We start from the raw sequence: 17,628 nt of genomic DNA on the forward strand, positions 1-17,628 counted from the left end.
CAAGTTATTTAGCGGCGTTATAATTTATGTGTTATATATGTTATCATTTATCGTCAGTATTTTTACAATTAAATTTTCTTTTCAAATCACAAATAGTTGGAAGATGTTATTGACTAGTTGTTTCACAAGTTGTGACTTTCCCTCAAACACAGCGTTGCGTCTACTCGTTGCCCGAGTGCGTCCTTTTCTTCAATCCACTTCAATCTGGTTGAAGTTTTTGTCCCATCCCAAGACGACCACAGCCGGTGTGATGTGAGGTGATGGGTTTAAAAACAAACAAAATTATAACACACTAAATATATGAAACCTTTGCGAAAACGAACTCTCTCTTTCCCCACCGTTCAAAGCCCAATAAATGCCCAACATTTGACCGTTAAAGTTAGGCCACTTTTGTGTCTTGAGCAGTGTCTAAGGTTGTGCGGTTTGCCGGATGTCTTTTGCCGGTCGCGTGCAAAACTTTACGAAATCGCGAGATACGTTTGTTTTCTTCTTCGTATTGTAAATCTCGCGTCTTGCGGTGCGTGATACCGGTTTTTTATTTATTTTTTTATTAATGAATGAGATGATTTTTGGCAAGTTTTCGATGATGTAAGGAAGGTTGAGTTGATAAGTGTATTGAGTGTTTTTGTTTTCAGAGTTTATTGGTTTAATAATTTAGTAAATTCAAACATGTACGTAAATGAGAGGCTATGTTCAAGTATTCTTGAAAAATAAATGTTTATACAAGTTGTCCTCATATACGTCCAAAGTTAAAATTTCCTTTATTATTTGTTTTTAGTAATATTTAAGAAAAAATGTTTTTAGTTTGATTTTGTAAGGTTAGTTTTTTCCCCATAGCTTAGTGAAGAGTCTCTAATAGAGTCTCTAATAGAAGTAGAAACAGGAGTAGAAGAAGCGGAACTTTTCAATCCATCCACTATTATCTCCATGTCTTGACATGATGTGAGAATTGTGGCTAATGAAACAGACACTGCATGTCATCTTCCAAGACCGTTGACGATTGCTTCCAGCTTCATCGAGCGCTGGAAAGATGAATTTCTACTACGTTTCTGCAAAGACAATAATTGAATATGACTGAAACCATCAGAAACCAAATCGTACAGCGGAGATGCTTTTTGGGTACGGCCCACAGGTTGACCTACTGCCAAACCTTGTGACGGTACCGGTGAAAGTGAACGAGCGATCTTGGCTAAATGGTTTAGCCCGAGGGTTTTCTGCGCCAAACTGTCATGTGTGTGTGTATGTATGCGTGTCTGGTACATTATTGAGTCACGGGATGTTGCAAAAAAACCAAGCAATCAAACTGCCTGTTATTTACCCTTTCTCCATCCCTGCTTGTCCACCAAGACGGGTTAAAGGGTGCTTTACAGGTGACGGAAAGTATCGAAATAATAAAAAAAACAACATATCACACACCCGACAACTCCACCACCGGTTTTGGGTAGAGCAGCACGTGGGTCACCTGTAAGGGTCGCCGATCCGTAAATGGTTTGGCCTTGCGGAGTCAATCAAAAAGTAGTCGGTTCGGTTTTTTGGGAAAATAATATCCTGCCGTGATTGGAACGCATTGAAGGTTTCATTCATTCTGGAATAGTGTGGGCCAAAAGCCAAAAAAGAAACATTTCTCCGAATTGGCAAAAATTTAGCACACAATCAATCGTTTTGTGGTGCCTTGTAAGGGTTTTTTTCTCTTTGGCGGAGCAAGCATTAGCAGCACAACACTCAGCCAAGCCAACAAAGGAAGTATAACCTTCCAGAAAATCTTACAGCCTACGAAGTGATGAATCTGACGAGGTAATTTGAAACGAACTCCTTAACAGGTTGTGATAATGTTATGCAACCAGGACCTTGTTTTGAAAAATGGCACCGTTGAAGTGCCACGAAATCTTGTAACTTTTTGTAGCACGCGTCCATGTCCATAGCTCATTACGATAAATTATATTTATTTCGAATTGGCTTGTTGGGTTTGTTTGGGAAGCCTGTTATATTGTAGATTGAATAATGTTTGCCAACTTGTTTCAGGACAAAATCTTGAGAGACTCCGGACATTGTTAACTGAACATAATTCCTTTTCTTCTTTTTGTATTTGATCTTGAGCTACTTGTGAATTGATTTACACCAGTCTAGAGGTAACTTCAGAGTCCAACTGATGTCCTTAGACTTGATTAGACCTGAAGTCCTTGAATCCCTTTACCATGGAGTATAAAGCATATTTCCCAAATAACTTCTTCCTAGTGGGTTAGAATTTTCTTTCTCAATAAAATTTCTCATACTTTATGCAAAATTTCCCTATTTTCCTTTGCTAAGGCATCTGTAGCTCAACACGAGATGCTGCGCGAAGTCATCGCCCAGTTGAAAGATCGAACCGCGTAGCGCAGTAGAGAAGACGTCGTTAGGCAACAACCGGTACTCGGGTGGTGTGCTCTGCAAGTAGCACGATTTCATAATGACATTATTCGAAGTAATGCATGTTGACGAGGTAGGATTGAACAGAAGGAAAAAAAGCACACCGTGGCAATGTGTTTGATGTGAACAACATTGACACCGAACCGCCCAGACGAGCTGAGACGTGCCGGAGTAGACTGCCGTTGCTGCAACTTCACCGATCCGGTAGTCAAATTAATAAGTCGTGCTTAAGCGTAATAGTTGTCATCGGCACTAGTTGCACTGTCTGATGCAGCTGTAGATTGTGTATCGATTGGACATTAAGATTGGGTTCGGTCTCTTTGGCGATGTTGTTAGTCGAGGAAATATCAAAAGCTAGTCGCTCAAATGCAAGGAAATAAATATTACACTTTGACAAATTAGCCAACCATTGGTGGATGAAGGGCTTAGACTTGACATCGACGATCAACGCAAACGTGGGGGATTGAGTTTACCCTCCTAGAGTGGGAACGACACGGTTATCTTTTTGCGGTACCCTTATGTCCGCCCCGTGCACCAATCGTTTGCGTTTTGCGATACAGTACCAACTGGTTTCCGAAGCCGTATATTTATGGACATGTTTACCAGCAGCATTACGACCTAACCTTGTCAAACCATGCGCGGTGGTGAGTGTTTAAAAAATTCAGGAACCAGCGGAAACTCCCCGACACAGTCGCTAGATGCCGGTAGGGCGAAGCGGTTGGGTTAGGCAAACATTAACCTATTTAAGAGTGAGTGTGCGAGTAGAGGCTGGAGTGTGCTCGGATGGGTTAAAACTGCTTCCTCTGCTTTTGTCATTTCCCATAGTTCTTAGTTTTTCGCTAGTGCATCCCACCGTGAAACGACGAGGAGCGCTTAGCTCTTTCTAAGCTCCCGGAGCGAACACACCCGGGTCCGGGTAATTTAAATATGGAGATCAAGACATCAAGACCGGTTTCATCGAATTCTCGCATACGATCGTAAATTGATGCGCAAGGTTTTGGTTTTCGAGAGGGGTTTTACGGGGAAACCTTGAATGCAATGTAACCCTACCGAATCTCTTGCTGTCAGCTGAAGAGTGGATCAAAATCGTAACATAAAAACAAACCTCTCGAAAACAAGTGTAAGATATTTTTATACGCATATTTGTGCGATAAAGAACAAAAAACAAAACGTGAACGGATATGGATGCAACTGGTGCGTGATACATTGCATCAAAATTTCATTGCTCCAAAAATTGGTGCAATCGAAAGCAGCGGACATGCGTTACACTTATTGATGAATCATTGCCAGATTGTGTGTGATTTACGTCAGTAAACAAAAAAATTATTATTCTGTAAATACTCTGTAAATACTGTAAAAATGGAAATATTTTTTGAAAGATCAGGTTGATGTTCGTCTTTCAAGAACTGAAATATCTACTGGATCTACTAGATCTAGAAACTAATAGATGCAACTTCTATTCTAATATAACTTAAGCGTAAGTTTAGAGAGAAGCTCCTGTGGTACTAAGTTAATCAGTTAGTCTTATATACCAAATGTTTCGAGTTCGAATCTACTCAAAACCAAGTACTTTAGACGTTCAAAGCTCAAGGATTTTCAAAGTTTTGATTGAATTGTGTTTAAACAAAATATCAATTGCATTTGAATTTTCCAGTCGTAATAAAAGGGAATTCTTTCTTCTAGTCCGTTACAATATTTGCTAAAAGACTTGTAATTAGTTATTCTTATGGTAAGAAATTGTTATTATTACAAACTGGATCACCTAAAGGAACTAAATTAATTAGATATTGTCATGAACTTTTGTGGTAACATGCCTGGTTTTAAACTTCCTCTTTCCTAGTGTAAATTTATGTACCTTACAGTGCCTGTAAGTGCATGTTGTGTGCATAAAGTGTGACACATTCCAGCGCCTATACACAAGTATGTTGACAGTACTGAATCACATCCCACATCTGCACATTAACGACCGTTTGCCAATAATTTCCTTCTCGTCCGAAATGCCAATAATTGCCACAATCGGATCTGCCGAGTAGTTAACTCGGCAATTGCAACACGCCGCGACAAGAAGGGGGTACGACCACAACTTAATTATCTTGCCTCGCTTGATACGAAACGTCATCCATCCCTTCGGGTGGTGCCCAGTTTCCTCGAGCCGGCAGCCGGTGTGAAGGTGAGATGCTGTGTTACTGTTTTCACCTCGTGTTTGTAGTCACAGTTGTGCGCTTATAGTTGTCTTAAGCCTTCAACAAGCCTGGAATTCGGTGCAAATTAAAATGATTCAAATTAACCATAAATTATTCCATAATTACTCCGTGCCCAACACCGTCACCTTTTTGCCGTTTTGTGTGTATGCTGGGGGTGAGTATTCATTTTCCAGCTTCCAGCCCAGTGTAGTGTGCTGCCTTGTAGTGTAAGTTTGCGATCTGTACTGCGGCCCACTGTGCCATGGTTTGAGCCGTTAATTATCAACCGAATGATTTATGAGCCATTGAGGTTATCGTAGATCCTACGCCCGAAGTCGAAGTCGCTTCCAGCCGCATGCAACTGAATCGTACTGGGGCAAAGTAAAAAACCGGAGCAACAGGGGCTTGTAATGCACGCGATGAGCGTAGGTTTAGCATTCCTGTGGCGTACCGTGAGGGTGTGGGACCTGCTGTCTGGCTGGTACCCATCATCGTCAAACATCGTTCGACGAAGGCGGATATGCCATTTCGGGGGCTCTTGTTTATCGTTCGACGGTTGCTCAATTTCCGTGCTGAGCTGTGCTCATATGTGTTCGGCACATACATATATGTTCACCATTTTATGCCACTGCATTGCGAAAAGTGTTCTAGGTTCCAGCGAGTCTCGGATGTACATATGGTCAGTGTCCGGGTAGTAAACACCAAAAGCAGCTGTACATCGTTATCGATTTGAATAAATGGATTGTAAGAGATAGCGATGCTAAAGTTGTGGCACACTACTCTGCTCGTAGTGCATTCATTGACCTATTGAAACACTCTTGGTCGTTCTAAATGAATAATAAAAAATATGATATACACCTTAGAAATTGGAACGTTAACACGTTCCGCTTATTTATTCCAATAAGAACAAAAAATACTTCTACTATACTATACCAGCACTTAGGTTACTTCTAAGAAAAGGATTCGTTTAAAGAGCATTTAAGCAGCTTAGGAGCTGAATTACGCAATGCAAGAAAATGTTCTCACTTGATCCTGTTGCTTTCAAGTTTTAACTATTTACAAATAAAAAAATATACAAAAACATCATTACTTGTTATTGATTTGGCACAACCAACAGCATAACATCAAACAGTACGTTTTAGTGTAATGATAAAGTAAAACGATCCTTGAGCGCAGCTAACCGTTCGCTCGGAACTGGGAAGTAAACTAATACCGTATAGCATAAGCTTCTCCAGATTACAATTGTGACCGCCAACGAACGCCACTGATACGTCTCCTAACCGAACCAGTCAAGCAGCACTCAAACTCGGTCATTATTGCCATGGAACCGTACGAGCAACTTGCGGCGCCTCACTGGATTCGAACTCGCACGGCTTTTATGGCAAACAGAAGATGTGACCACTGATTGGAACAGGCCTTTCGTTCACTAATGGAGCGAGACAACGGGGGAGTTGGAAAACAGGGAAGCGATATTACAAAACCTCTTGGGACCGGAAATGGGTCAGGGATCTCCCTTACAGCGCGCTGGTTGGTTTTGTATGCCGTGACATAAGTGATCTCTCGTCCGCTAATAACTTGCCATTTGTTTATCACGTCGACAAGTTCGTAAGGATGCACCGGATGGTGTGTGAAGCCCTAGACGATGTGACGGAAGGCGAATGATTTATGCTGCGTTATCTAGCGGACTATAATTAATTTTCGGCCCTGTCATATAGCCTTTAAACGGAAAATGGGTAAAATCGGTTCTTTCGCGTGGTTTACTAAGTGGTAGTTTATTTTGTTTTGGGACGAGTGTTTTCACGATCGATAATACACATTTATTGAATTAAGCTTTACGTTTATAAAGATTAGTTAAACTACAGTAGTAGTGTTATCATTATAAACATTGTTAAATTTAAACATTTCAATTCGTATATAACTTCAGTATTTCAAGAAAATTTAATTAACTATCGAGTTATTTATTTATATATTATCATACTCAAAATTGTATATAATAATATTAAAAAATTATATTATTAAAACTGAAAGGCAATATAAAATATAATAATAGCATACTTTTAGGCGTTAAGAGCTTAAGACACATCCAATAGTGTTATGGGAGTAATGAATAATTCAAATCATAATTTGAGCATTACTTTTTAGACAGTTGGAAACTTAAGTACATAAACAAAGTATTAAAAAACCATGACGTAAAACGATAACTACATCATGCTACAATACGCCCGCACTTGAATGGTGTGCCGGGCGGTCATTTCCATTTTCGAAGGCAATTTAAATCAGAGCACAAAAATCGACCACCTGTAGCGCCGATCGTCCTCGACGCATTGGAACTGTTGCGGTAGGCACTATAGTGGGTCCGCGCATTTATCCGTACCAATTATCTTTCACGTACGAGGGTGAGAGTAATATGCACGACAAAACAGACACCAATCGACGAGCTAAAGGGGTATTAACAACGGGATAAGGTATCGGGTTGATTGCCAAAAAAGGAGCTTTTATGGTGTGCCTTAAAGGTCTCCCGTTTCCTTTCTAGGTTTGAAATGGCATTGCACCAATCATTTCACCGAAAAAAAAGAAACAAAACGATGATTATAATTCAACCCAAATCTTTCTTTCACAATACCAGATCAGCACACCGATGATCGTATTCTTAAAGGGGAACTTTACTGGCAAAACATTATTGTATCACACCATTTTTGGACTCCACAGTGCTACAAATGCATCGTTGCAGTTTTGTGTGTGGGTTGTAGCATTGTACTTTCTCTACGCTTTTATCGATACAATCGGCACACCAACACTGTTACACCGGATTACTCCATCAACGCAATGACGTTGGTGGGCGCTACAAAGCCTGAAACAGAACTTGTTGCATTAAATTTCGCGTGCACAATGGTGGTGGACACGCAATGGATGCACATTTTGCTGTCACCATGCTGGCTGCACCTTCCTGTTAACCCTTCGAGTGCTATTTGATGGCGTTTAACAGTTTGTCATGAAGGATTTGTATGAATTTGTGAATAATTTTCTTATTTTTTATTTATTGGTTGATTATTATGGTATTATGACACTTGTATTTTGCTATAATTTTGTTGTTACGCTAACTGTTGAGGTGGATATCAATAAACCACGCTGGCTTACTCTAAAATTTCCCTTTTATTTATTGTATTTTTGTTTCCCAAGGGTTAGTCGTTGATAGTACTTTAGTTGCCATCCGCTTTAAGGCTAGGCATATAAAGTATGCATTTCATTGAAAAGGAAAGTGCACGTAATCTTTGCATACATACATGAAAGCCATCCCGTTGAGGAAGGGACGGGAAATGATGAAAACAATAACAAAAACGAAATAATTAACGTTGCGTATCGCATGCACCTCCTTCTGTCTGTCTTTCTTTGTGGTGAAGTTTTGCAGTGGAAGTGAACATTCGCAAATATGTCCACTTTATGAATGTTTAAGAAAAATAAAACTATACTCCATTGGAGAAATTTTACTAAAATTCTAAAAAAAAGCTAAGGCTATAGCCTTAGGAAATTTTCAATTTTTTAGATTTTTTTATTTTTTTATTATTATTCATTCTTTTTTTATTTAAAGCATTATTTGAGTGAAAAGAATCTTATTTCAATCATTTCGCATTAAAATAAATCAATTTTTCAAATTTTGCTCAATTTTTCAAAAAAAGGTAAGGCTATAGCCTTAAGAAATTTTCAAGTTTTTAGAATTTTTTTAAATTTTTTCTAATTTTTTATTATTTTTTTTCATTTAAAGCATTATTTGAATGAAAAGAAACGTATTTAAACCAATTGACATTGAAATAAATCAATTTAGATTTTTTTTGCAAAATTACTCAAAAAAAGCTAAGGCTATAGCCTTGGGAAATTTACAAATTTTTAGATTTTTTTTTATTTTTTATTGTTCGTTTATTGTTCATACTTTTATACGAAGCTCAACATTGTAACATTTTCTTAAATGGGTACTCAAGAAATCTAGTCTAAACTGCAGAAAAAAGTGGCATTAAAAATGCCACAAACGACATAAGTGTACTTGTAAGTAAGTGTCTTGTCTCTCGACCTAATTTCGACTAGATTGTCAACTATTGATTCAAAGGGTTTTGAAGTATGCAGTTACTATTTTAAGAACCATTGTCAAAGTTGTGCGGACATTTTTTTCTATCGGGTTATTGAGGGATACGTAATATCTGTAGCTTCAGCATTATTTTTAGTGAAATTGCTGAAATAATACAAATAGGCATATATTGCATACTTCTAGGCCTAGCTATTTTAGACATCTATTGAATTTTAAAGAGTGAACAGAGATAATAACATAAAAAATTGTAGTTAAATGTAACTGTAACTGTAAAAATTTTATATACCTAATATTAAAGAAGAATATTTAAACAGTTAATTTGTAGGAGCAGCATAGTGTAGGAAGTAAGCAAAATCACTGTGTAAATAGTTTGCATGACTCTTTATCGCTATGGAATGTACTTAAAAAGAATCAATTATGTAAAATCATTACGTTGAAACGAGAAATTTCAACCAAATTGTTTTGCATTCCTTCCTTTGCTTATGCGGCACCTCCAACTACACATGTCGGATGAATGAGGCATTGTTCGGCGCGTAGTAAAGCCTCGTGCTTCCTGTGCTACGGTTGCTATGGCTTACTGAAGGGTCTGGGCAAGCATACTGCACTGTCAAAGGAATGCTACCAACTGCAACAGCTTCAAAAGAAGAATCTAGCAAGCGAATGGTTTGAATTTAAATTCCATGGTTACGATTCGCTGCGATGAATGAAATGTAATTGAGGATGGGATGGTAAGTAGCTTTTAAAGTGGAAAGAATTTTAAAGGCTTCAGAACTTTATATCAATTATCAAAAATACGATATATATGATATGTGTTTTACAGTTCTGCTTATTAAAAATAGGAAGCACTTTAACACATTTTTATTTCACATTTCATGCCATGATTTACGTACATACTTCTGTAGGAATTAAAATACACAGTACAATGCGTATCACATAAAACCTTTGGAGATGAAAAACGATGCGAAGCCGTAGGTCAGATGCGCAGAAAACCGTTCACCAGCAATGAGTATAATGCGACAAGTCGCAATTGTAGTGCAGCTCACAGCTGTTAGTAATTGATTTTCGCTGTCGACCGAAAAAAGGAGGCCAAAGCTGGAGAAAATTCTCCGCAGGATCCAACTGAAACAATGAAGCGATAGCTTCACACGCGCACAGGAGAAAAAAACAAAGGAAAAGTCCTTGCCGTACTGCTCTACGTCCGCGATAATGGAAATATTGCTTTGAATGCGCTTCGTGTTGGGGAACACTTTTCCTCGACATCAAAAAGGGAAGTTCAGATGATGACCTACAAAAAAAAATTATTCACAGCCTGCCGTTCTTCGTATGAGTGTGCGTGAGTCCTGCCTCTTTGCGTTTATGCAATATTTCACGTTGTTGACATAGAAAAGTGTGTTATTTGATAGGTTAGTCATTCATAAGATTTCTTGTCCCATTGAGTACTCCAGGGGTAATCAGATTTCAACATTTTATCTTTCCGGAGATCGAAAATAGGAAGGAGTTAATGTACATACTATTTATACTTAAGTGGATTCAATTTAAAATATTTTTTTTAAATTGCAATAAGTATTATGAAATAAATTAGGATTTAAAATCTCAATCTTGTTTGTTGTTTTAAGATTTAATTAAAAATGTTTTCAACAATTTTTTTCTCAATTTTAATTGTTATTTCCTCTCTTAAGAACCCTGTGCAAAATGGGTCAATTAAGCAATCTGTAGACTTTTCTTCAACCCGAAATACTGTCTTTGAAAAGATTTGTTAGTATCGAAAAAAATGCTTTTACTATTGACAATAGAAAAAGAAACATGAATAGACAAACGGGAAAGAGTTTACGGAACAGAACAATAAATCATGCTTCTAGCTAGGCAAATGGTACGTTTGATTGACGTTAAGCTAAACATTGTTCAATGAAATATGGAAAAAATGGTAAAAAAAGAAAAACAAATTCGTTTACATTCTTCAACTTGCGCGTACGAACATTTGCTGTCTTTTTCCACGAAACATCCTGACTCTGGGTGCCTTTCCCATTACGGTTGCTCCCGAATCCTAATCTGATAATGGAAGTAGGTCAGGAGAGCTGTACTGCACGGTTCGGTTTTGTGTGCGAATCTTTATTTAGATTGATTTATGTTCACAAAATCAGTTTTTACGATGACCGAATCAAACCATGTCATATGTGTACGATGTGAGAACAGTAGGGGCAATGTGTGCAAATCTGTTTTTTGCGCCATATTGTCAGTTTTTTGTTTTGAGATATGGAAAATATTTTCGGTCCTGCCCGAATGGTTTGTTTCACTGTTGTTTTTGGGATGATTTTAATCGCAATCATGTCAGCGTTACTGCCTCAATTAGCGGATCATGTTCGTCGGAGAAAGGAATGGCACATTTATTATAATCGCGTGCCACATATCAGACCGGTGGAAAGGGTGGATGATACGTTGTTCGGCTGCTGAGAATGAGGATTGATGGACAGTAGAATGACAGATCGATTTGGCTGCTTTGTGCGATGCTCGGGGCCAATTAAGATTAAAGACGTTGATGTAATGTGTCATCGGGACGGTGATTGCTTGCGCATGATAAATCATCAGTATGAATTATGTGCAAAAACGCTGATTGATGCGCATTATTGTAAAATTATTATCACTGTTGGTGACACTAATGTAAGCAAGATTACTTCTGTACATTTTATCACATGTGAGATCATTCATAACGTGGGCGCACCGAGGGTTTGTTTTTGAAGGCAGGCTTGTATAAAGTGAAACATCTAATTATTTATAACTTTTTTAATTCTGGTTTGAAAACTCATTTTCACATGTTACAATAAACATTCTTTAAAAAATAATTTTCAATTAATAAGTGAATAAAACATTTGATCTTTGATGAGAAAACAAATGTGCAAATAAAACAAACAAAAGAATGAACAAAATAAATACTATAACGTGTCTTGTAAGGACAAATAAAACAAAAACTTAATAAAACAAGGGAAATTTATCGTAGAGCAAACCCTTCGTAATACGTAACGTAATAGACCACTAACTACTAACGTATGATAAGCGTTACTCAGTGACCTACTTATCATGTATCAGTATTAGTTAGTGTTCGACAATCAACGGTGGTTGAAGCGTTATCGCTTTGAGTAACACAATTATTTGATTTTCATTTGAATTTTCCTGCAACAACAAAAAAATCTAATGAACGTCATTACGCAACGAAAAAAAATCTATTAATTTATCGTTTAAATTGTGCCATAACTGCTTGATTTATAGTCCCTAGCAGCTAGGAAATAATTTTGCGATTAAAAATAAACAACATAAACTATTCCAAACTGTTCGTGTAGCATCGGTTACAGAGACGTGCTTACGACCGTTCCAAAAAAAAACGGGTCACACAAATCGTTCGGCTTGTGAGATCGATAAATACCGCCTCTAACCATTCGAGCAAAATATTTCACGTTGAGCCCGGTCAGTACCAGCAGATCGTACCGGCAAACGGGGTTGAAAAGCGGAAAAAGTTTTATTACAAAACACATACCGCATGCTTCGCAGGCATCGAGGCATCATGTCCGATGGGAAGCGATCGACGAGCGTGGAATATTCGATTCCACTTAACCGGGAAATCGTTTACCCGATGGGGAAAAAACCATCATTGGACTAGCATGCAAGGGTTTATTCTTAGCTAAAACTTCTTGCCACCTTGCACTCGACGGGCGTATGTGAGCTGTTTGGCAAATTGTGCATGTTTTGTGCATTTTCTCGCTCTCATCGTATGTACTTCCGAGATGCACAAATATGCACCGAGCTCAATGCGATCGATCCGGAGAATGTGAAGTGTTGTTTATTTATTTCCGGTTTCGTTTCCTGCTGAATACACATCTTTCTATCCAATGATCACTAAACCGATCATATGGCATTTTGTTATATATATATATTTTTAAAAGCCTTCGTTAGCAAACCACAAGCCCAAAACAGGTATTATCGTTTGTTGAAACATAATAAAAAGCAACTATTTACAACCTGCTTAACGTAAACCATAAGCAAAGCACGGAAAGTTTGTCCTTCTGCTGATCCCGTTTCGTTTGAGGTTGGATTTGTAGATTGCTTCAAGCAAATATTGATTTTGGGCGAATTTCGATGCTGTGGTGCTTTTGCTTTCTTATCCGTCTATGTCCTCTACCTACTGTTAACCCCTGCCTGCAGCAGCAGAGACAATGTTTGCGGCCTGGCTTAACCGTCGGCGGAACAACATTCCATCGTTAGCGGCCATTGCCGTTTGCCGTGGAATCATAAACTACAAAATTGAATTCGAATGCTTTGGTAACAAATTGTGCGCGACGAACGTTCTGATACCGGATTTGCCGTTCGTCGCCATTTTTGTTTCCCAGGCAAGGGACATTCGAAATCCCCCGTTCGTGTAAGCTGATAAACCCGGTGGTCGTAAAATAGGTTTCCTCTTTATCTATATCATCCGTCCCGACCGGTTTGCGGGTGTTTAGCGTTGGCCGGTATACATGCCGCAGGTTCGATATTTATAACGAGCAACGAATGTTTTTGGGGAGTTGATACGGACTGGTTAATGGGAGAACGGGGATGAAAAATCGTTTGAATCACGTCAACTGTAGCTCAACGTAATCGTATGTTGCATGCTGTAATAAAATTTAAAAAAACGAAATATTTTATGTCACTTGAATTCCACATAGTCAATATATAATTTAAATAATTACTACGTTTAACGTTACGTACATATTTTTATCAGTGAGCAATAGTCGCCTGAATGTATGCAATCACAATTCTTAATATCACTTTTGGAATGTTTTGTTATCGTAATCAGATCCATTCATAAAGTTGCATACTTTCAGGCGAAAATGATTGATAACGTAGTGTAGGGATAATGGGAAGACGAATAAATTAAATATTTTTTAAAAAAGAATTGCCAAATTCTCAAGAGAAAAAGGAGAGATAAAATTTTAAGACTAATTATGCTATGTTCAAAATAAAATGCATAATAATCGGTATAAATTTTGAAAAGTGGTGAAAAGGACAAGACAAATTTACAAAAAAACTCTCCTTTGTTTTTATTAGCTGATATGTTAATTTTGTTTTATTGCCCATTCAATAAACTCAAGCCGCAATCAAACAAATGTCAAAAGTGTGTCCTACAAACTGTGTCAACAAAACCATGGGCACTTACAATCAATGCACCCTCCCAACCAGCCCGCCCCAACAAATCGAGTTGATTCTTGAGCGCGAATTTTTTAAAGCTCTTATCATTTATGGGTCAGCCACACGCAGCAGAACGGTTGATAGTTTCACTTTGCACCCGTCATATTCGCATCTTGTGCCTTTCTTTGTTGGGGGCACCATTTCTTAAGACAACTACGATGGGCCCCTACACACACCTTCGCGCGTCAATCAATGCCGCACAGCCACAATCACGCACGGCAAAAAAAAAACAAAGCAAAACACATAAGACGGTGGATAAGGGTGGAAGCTTCACGTTGCGTTTGCATGAGTGATAAAGGTGCCGCCGTGGTGGTTAATAGAAAATTAATTCTAATGACACGGGGAATGCATGTGGACGGGGGGGACGAATGTGTTCCTTTCGGTGCGATTTGTAGGTTAAGTTTAGTTTGCTGTTATAAGTGCCTTTTTTTTCTTCGTCACCCACTTCTACGTTCTACACGGCTTTTTTTCTCTATGCTGTCGACATAGTGGCCCCGCACGAAGGAGGTCATTGTGCCTGATAGGGCGCGATGGAGGATTAAAAGATTTCTTCCATCGATGATGTCGCCTGGTGGCGTTGGTTCTAAAAATATACGTCAGAAGTAAAACCAAATCTCCCCGAAGCAAATCTAGGTTAATTAACTCGATGTATTTGGAACGTCAATAAAGTGTGATTATGATTGAATTTTGTCCACTCAGGGAGAACAACTTCAAATGGGGATGAAATAGCGAGCTCTAGATTTGTTTCTTCCCCGAAGTACGGAAGTAACTTACTGACGAGGTGAATTCTTGGTCGTGTATCTATCACGAGGGCAATGTTACAATGCTGTAATCTCTTCCATATTTCTGCTTCGAATTCTACTTAGGAGAGGACGTCAATCGTTCAAGAAGGGCGACACGACTAGGTGGTAAATGTTATTATTTTTATTTCGATGATAAGTCTCGACGTGTCTTGGCAGTGCTTGTTATCGGTCTTATCGTATCGTACAGTTTGCCTAGGCACTAGTGTAAAAAGGAGAAGCAAACAAAACAAAAAAAAATCACACCTTGTAGCAAGGGCGACCCGATTTGCCGTAGGTCGCTACCCATCTGGGCGAAATTGGCTACGCTAAAGAAGAGCTTACAAGTGATTGAAATGGAGCAACAGAGTGATAGGACATGTTTGTGAGGTGTGTTTACCTTTTTTTTCGTACGCTGAAGTACGTCGCCACAGAGCTGCGTCGTAAAGTTTGCAACTGCCATTCAACAGTTCACCCAACGGTGAGTAATTTTCATGAAGTCAATCCTCCCTTAGCGAGGGAATCTAACGAAAAAAAACCTCAATTTCTTAGAAACGGTGAATGAAACATTCCGTGCACTCTGATGCGGTACGATTGTAATTCGAAGATGACATACAGCGTGTCGACAACGGAAATGGCGATAGATATTGGCTATGTAGATATTTGTGTTTTCAGCCAGACTCCCCTGGGAGTCGACATGGGATATCGATCAGAAATGACGAAAGATTGGAGGTTTTTTTCTTCGATGGTAACATTTTAGTTTGGTTTCCTTTGAACGTTTCGTATTTTATTCCGTTTGAAGTAAATTTTGAAGAAAATATGTTCCTGGGATTCGAAGCCCCTGAAAGTATGTAATTACAGGTTTTTAAACAGCTTTTAATTTAACAATTTAGTGCCAAGTTAATGTATAACCTTTTAGCACGATTTTGGAAGAGATATTAGTAATTGTACTAGATAAAACATTAGGAAATTGTAATTTAAAAGTTTTCATTGCTTCTCAATTCTAAATAATAAAAAGTCACCTCAATTATGGATCGATAAATGTATATAAATTTAAATTACTTATCAATTTAATTGCGACACCAATCTATTAAAATGATTTAAACCTTTACAATTTGATGTCGTTAAGGGTACATCCACCCTATTTGTTTGTTCTGTCACGTAGAACGTAATAATCTGTCCAATCTAATCAACAGATGCAGATAGCTTGTTTAATGTTATTTGCACTGTAGCGAATATTCGCCTCCCTTTCTGCATGTATTATGGGATGTAATTTTTCACGCATCAACCAATACGCTCCCGCACCAGTTTGCCGCTGCAAACTGTTGCCAACCGCAACTTGCTTCCATTCTGTTACAGGCGTAACGCAGTAGCAATGCCAACCAACAGGCGACACTAGACCGGTCCCGGTCCAAACGTTGCTGCTGGTGCATAATAAACCGACCGTGTCGGCGGCCTTTTGCTACCGTTTTGCGCGAGGGGCGCGCAAATACTTAGTTGCGTACGGGTACTACACACATGTTTAACACTTTACGCAATAAAATTTTAAACGAGTGACAATAAAAAACTCGCATGCATCGGATCCCGTTGCATCGGTGCGTTTTTGTTGTTTATCTTGTTTTTATATTTGTAACTATCGTGTGACCAATGCGTTTGTGTGGTCGGTGGTAGATTCACGTGTGTCGTTTTTTTATTGCTATAGATTGTTCACTTTAATACCCACTTAATTGCGAAGTCGCGTGCAGAAATAGTAACAATTCGCTCCAACTGTCAAAAGCCGGACGTCTGACGTTTATTGCCGTCGTCCGCTGTCTGTCGTGTGGGGTGGGCACAGATTGCAACAAACGAAGACGAAGGGATATATTTTACTGACCAGCTGGCCAGGGTGAAAAATGAAAGTGGTGAACGGTACCATTTTCCACCGGGTAGCACAGTGAGCAGTTGGAGTTGGTCAGACATCAAGCCAATGGCACTGACGTTAGTAGTGAGTTTCGTACCGTTGCCAGTGGAGATATTGAATACTGTTCATCCTAGTTCAAATGTAGCTGCAAAGCGACAGATGGAAGGGCTAAGGTTAGTGCGGTTGCAAGAACAAACAAAACTCCCACCAGATATCACTCAGTCGCTCGAAATAGACGACATTGGAGTGACAAGTGCCAGAATTAACAAAATACATATGGACATCCATTTTGCGCTCTGTGTGAAAACTCACATTTCAAATAGGATTTTCTCGACACCTTGGATTCGAGTTGTTGGTGGACATCATAAATCTCATCTATAGATGCTTTTTAAATGGCTCTTTTTATCTGACATTTTCCGTTTTCAACTTCATCAAAAAGTCCTTCGTACGATGACAGGAAACCTATTGGAAATTAAAGAAAAAATAATGACTTGGCCTTAGTTTCCGTCAGATTTTCGTCAATAATTTCTACAATGCACCTGCCCAATGGTGGTTAAAACATTTTGATGACTATAATAAATACCAATATTTTGAAGAAAGAGCAATCAATATAATGCTTAATATTGTATAGTTTTTAAACAAATATAATTTATCTTTCATTTAACAACAACTTGCCTTATCAGCCATATTTGTCCATGTGAGTCATGTTCTTCTTCGTCTCCAATACCAAACTTTTTTTAAACCAAAAACAATTTCAACCAATCCCTTCGATGACTCATTTACTGCGTACAAATAGTTCAGTTTTCTAACACAAAAGCTTCCCCATCGTTGGATCGTTAATTAAATAAGGTTCATTTTGAAAAACAAACTCTGTCATTCCAACCCTACATCGTGCAAAAGAACCACTTTTTCGCAACTAATTACCAACACAAAACCGTTCGAAGTCAAATACATGGTAATGAGACGGCCGAAGGTTTGCTTACTGTTCGAGTAGGGGTTATTACCGCCGTTACCGACAAAGTTTGTTCTGTTCTACATTCGGTAAGCCCCGTGATAAGGGTT

General features: G+C 38.6%; 1 protein-coding gene across 4 annotated transcripts in view; it reads left to right on the forward strand.

Annotated features, from left to right (window-relative positions):
- Positions 1-17,628, forward strand: part of LOC125766962 (guanylate cyclase 32E) — a 41,322-nt gene that overhangs the window by 3,328 nt on the left and 20,366 nt on the right. The window lies entirely within an intron of this gene.

Source organism: Anopheles funestus, chromosome 3RL, assembly GCF_943734845.2.
Source record: "Anopheles funestus chromosome 3RL, idAnoFuneDA-416_04, whole genome shotgun sequence".
NCBI classification, from domain to species: domain Eukaryota; kingdom Metazoa; phylum Arthropoda; class Insecta; order Diptera; family Culicidae; genus Anopheles; species Anopheles funestus.